Genomic DNA, 4,671 nt, shown 5'->3' with positions numbered 1-4,671 from the left:
TGCGAATGTGAAGCTAAGGCAAGTGATGAATTCAAAAAGCGTCGCAGATGGACGCCAGGGATGCTTTCCTAAATTCCAAGATGCAGGGGAAGGCTACGTGAGCAGGCGGAGGGGTTTGTCATGCCCGGGCAGGAGAAACATGTGTGCCACTTGCAGCAGGCTCCCTTGTCCTGGATCGATCATTCTTTCCCAGCAGAGGTACACTACTGTGTAGAGATCCTGTCCTCTGATGGCATGAGCGGCTGCATCCCTGAATCTGCTCCCATGGATCCAAGCAGCAAGCTTATGGCCGGCCGTCGTTCGGAGCTGCCCGATGAGGTCTCTTCTTTACCTAGCCGAGACCAAGGCGGGGGCGTGTCCTTCTCAATCAGCATGATGAGAGGCAGTTCTCCACAGTGTCATTGGCAAGCAGGAATGCGAGTGCAAGCTCGGCAGTCCCAAGAGCAAGAGCATACTGGGTGCATTGGCATTCGCTACTACAGCGGCACTATTTCTTACAGCAGCACGGCCACGCGCGCACTATCCAGATGTTGCCCAACCCTCCATCAAAGGCAACGCACAGTGGACGCCGATGTGCTGTCAGAGGGAGACGAACCTGCATCGCAGCACCAATACGATGCTCCCAGGAGCGCGTACCGAACTACGCTTGGTGCAAGCAAAAGCCAGGGGGCATGAGCTCCGCTGCCATTCACCAGGACCCTGCACAGCCACGACCTAGATATCACGCCTTCATTAGAGCTTTGTGGGATACGGAGGCGACGCGCGCAGCCCCGGGCAGCAAGCTGCCGGATGGGGCTGCCCCCGTGAAAAAAATTAGGTTAATATCGTAGTGACCCGATGGGTCACGTATCAGATATTAAACTGATAAGAACAGATACTACACTTGATCTTAGCCAAAAGGCCGAGAAAGGTATGAAACTGCTCTGCGCTCCAACCCTTCGCTTTATACTCCCCTCCTTCATCCTCCTACCCTCGCCTCCCTTGCTTGCTCTTTGCGTTTCCCTCTGCTGCGCCTGTGCCTACGGGACTGGCGGAGGCGGGACAGCGCGTCCTATGCTGCTAACCTAAAGCCACTCACTCGCCTCCATACGCCTTTTTCAACAAATTCGAGAGACCCAAAGACCACGGCCTTCCGGATTCCTTATGCTCTATTTTGTACTATTAATTGGAAACTTGTTGGGCATAAATGTCAACCCCGCTAAAAAAAATAGGCATGATCTTCCCCAACCCCACCGTTGCTTCTTCACTATCGAATTAATCATGTTCCATACTGCATGATTTTTATGCTTAGTGTGCAGGGGAATCATGTCCATTGAAGCGTTTGTCATCCCACTAGTGTCAAGCATGGAAGCCTAACCCCGTTGATGCCAGTAGAAACGGTTGAATCATTTTCATTTGGCAAGACTGGGAACAAAGTAGCAAAGTGAATCTAGAGGGACTCTTGTAAGCTTCGCTAACACCTTGAGAGGCCTTATTCCTTTACCCGATTCTGTGCATAGTTTGAGATCCACATATAAAAAGATTTTGCGCGTTCGAGCCATAGGCAAAAAATCAGGGCATATCCTCGGGCCCGAAGACCTCGAATAGAGACCAAATAAGAGAATTGGACACCATCCACAAATGCCATCCTTGAAGTTTCTCCGCTTGGACCTAACGATGCACTAAAGGGGGTTCCCCAAAACCCCCCCCCCCCCCCCCCCCTTAGTGCCATCTTTGGGTCCGATGAGTCCATTAACTTTGCAAGCCTTTACATTACCTCCCATTCTTCCTTTACTTTTATGGATCCTTATCCACAAACCTTGTCTCTAATATTATCCTCGCTTACATAGACTACCTTCTTACTTTATGCCGACATGCACGTACTTCACATAATTTTCTAGCTCCTTGCCCTTGTCGCATGTCTACTCTCACCTCTTTTGTTAAACTCTGAATTTTCTCCCTTGTCTAAAATCATTTCACATCATGCAACACATATCTTCCATCCTTGTGTCCTCATTAAGTCCAGTATTCGCTCTCCCCTGTCAACTAGTGGAATACATAGAAAATTCTTTAATGGACAACCCCAATCCTCTATTAGCTGAAGGCCCCTCATATCCTTCCTTCTCTCATGACTCTTCCATTTTTTGTTCTCATGCTCTCAGCTCATCCATCCAAGCGGGTTCTAGCCATCTTGGTCACTCTCCATGCTACAATGTTTGGCATCCCTGTCAGCCTCTCCTCTTGCACCCTGAAATAGAGGACTCTACCTCACTTGGAACAACAATTGAAGAAGGGGGCGCCCTTTGTACCCAACGTCTCCAGGCCCAAGAAGGCATTTTCCGTGGCCTCTCTATTATTGAATTGTGTTCTGCAAGATATTTGGATGGTACTTTAGTGGTAAAAAGATGGTAAAACCTCGTCACTCTCTTACTTGGCAACGTGGATGCTCCTACCATTCCTCATCAACTATTATTGGATATTTCTACCAACCTTCAAGGTCACTCCCTCATCAAGTACATTGCTTCCTCTTCTCTTACCCCTCTCAGTACTGTCCTATTTCCTTATATTTCACATTCAACATCTAGTCTTTATCTAAACTTCACTTCAATCTCAAGATCACATCCTGGTCCTTATCTTACACTCTCCCTATGGGCTCAACATCCTCATCTTCTTATAGTTACACACACACTCCACTTCAATAGTGTGCTAGAATCTCTTGAAACAAATGCAATTGCACACACTCTTGGCTTTCTCCTACGCATTCAAGATTCTCACAATGTTTCCAAGTGTACACCAAAATCATATCCCCTTGAATTCCTCATTGCCACATCACTACTTCTCAATGTGCAATCCTAAATCCCTACACAAGATCTTATCCTACCATCACATTTCATTCACGCTATGTTTATTTAACTTCCAATCCATCAAATCATCATTTCTATCTATCCCAGCCTATCCAACCATGCACATAGTTACCTTCCTCCTACAATCATATTGCTCTAATTGTATACTCAAATCTCAATCATCAGTCTATCTTACATTACAATGACATCATCAACAATCACAAGTACTCTCTCTTCTAAATTTCTCTCAGTGTCATCATGAAATGGTCTACGTGCTACCTTACCCAAATCATCATCTACAAATTGCATCCTTCTCAATTTGGCCAACTATCTTGGCCTTCCAAAGGAGGCGAAAGCAATGGATAAAGTACAAAGAAATGCATGAGTACATCGGTACAAACTACTTGTATGGATAAAAGAGCACACTGACACTAAGTATGCTATTATTGAAGATGTGACACTCAACTCTTGGAGTCGTCTCTCAAAGATAATATACTTGAAATGACTCATCAATCACTTGTTATTTTACACTCCCATATTTATTAGCAACCTTCCCAAGGATCATGTCACAAGCACCTTATCAATCTCTATCTTACTATGGTATCTAGTGACGTGGGGATCGTATTTCCATCTACAAACATGCTCTCACTATTATTTCACTCCACAACTATCAAGCTCCAATTAAAATACACTATCTATCTACATGATGAGCCCATCTCTTAATCAAGTTTATCATGAAGCAAACTATGGAGATAAGCTCTTCATCCAGGCAACCAATGCCCAAATATCTTCATCATCAGCTTACATCCCTTAAATCATTGCAAGCAAAGATTGATGTATATCTTATGCAACAATGAGGACAATGTCTCATGCTATACTCATGATTGTAATCTTAGGACTCTCGTAGCCAAGATGATTGGTAGAAAGTCTTTGTACCACAAAAGAAAATTCTATTTTCTTTTGAGAAGAGAGGAGGAATGTTAGAAGATATTGTTAACCTTTTCTAGAGATAGGGAATGTTAGAATGATGAGATGTACTCATATGAATATGTACTTAGAGAATATCTAGATATTTAGGAGAACTAGATAAGATAGATCTAGAACATGTGGAGAATACTTCACTAAAAGTCCTACCATATCCACACCTTTATTGTAATATGTGCACTCTCACCTATTCTAATGAAAGAGTGTAAGCAAGTGTGCATTATGAGTATGTGGTTCATCCTCCATCTCATTGTCTCTCTCTCTCTCTCTCTCTCTCTCTCTCTCTCTCTCTCTCTCTCTCTCTCTCTCTCTCTCTCTCTCTCTCTCTCTCTCTCTCCACTTTGTTCTTAATTCTTTATTATCAAGTCCAATTCAGTCTATAAAGTACCAAATCTTTGAATTCTTTTGTTGTTAGTACTTTAACATAGTATCAAACTTGAAATTGCACAGTACCAAATGCATAAATTCTATATGTTTTACCACTTCAAGACAATACCCAATTTGATTGCTTTGAAGTACCAAATTGCACAGTACCAAATGCATAAATTCTATATGTTTTACCACTTCAAGACAATACCCAATTTGATTGCTTTGAAGTACCAACTTCATACTACATAGTGCCAAATTTGATATTGCAGAGTACCAAGCTTGGTACTATGCAACTAATGTCAACACAGAGGTACCATAATTACCATTGACACCTTTAAAAGCCCTAAGAGTACCAAATAGTGCAACTTAGAACATCATATTTAACCAAACCCAAATGACTCTACTCGTATTAAAAAGTGCCAAAGTAGAAAAAACATTAAAAGCGTATTAAAATTTGTAAATTTGAAATTTCTATGAGTACCAAAAAGTATAAAAA

General features: G+C 42.9%; 1 non-coding gene across 1 annotated transcript; it reads right to left on the bottom strand.

Annotated features, from left to right (window-relative positions):
- Nucleotides 1–716: 716 nt before the first annotated feature.
- LOC148039901 (U2 spliceosomal RNA) lies at nucleotides 717–914 on the bottom strand. The gene has a single exon (XR_015688758.1). It is a non-coding gene; the product is annotated as a U2 spliceosomal RNA (small nuclear RNA).
- Nucleotides 915–4,671: the final 3,757 nt, after the last annotated feature.

Source organism: Lygodium microphyllum, chromosome 2 (genome assembly GCF_053477565.2).
Source record: "Lygodium microphyllum isolate KBCC chromosome 2, Lygodium_microphyllum_v1.1.10, whole genome shotgun sequence".
In the NCBI taxonomy this organism is placed as follows: Eukaryota; Viridiplantae; Streptophyta; class Polypodiopsida; order Schizaeales; family Lygodiaceae; genus Lygodium; species Lygodium microphyllum.
The sequence above is the reverse complement of the archived record's forward strand: the minus strand, read 5'-3'. Positions and strand labels throughout refer to the sequence as shown.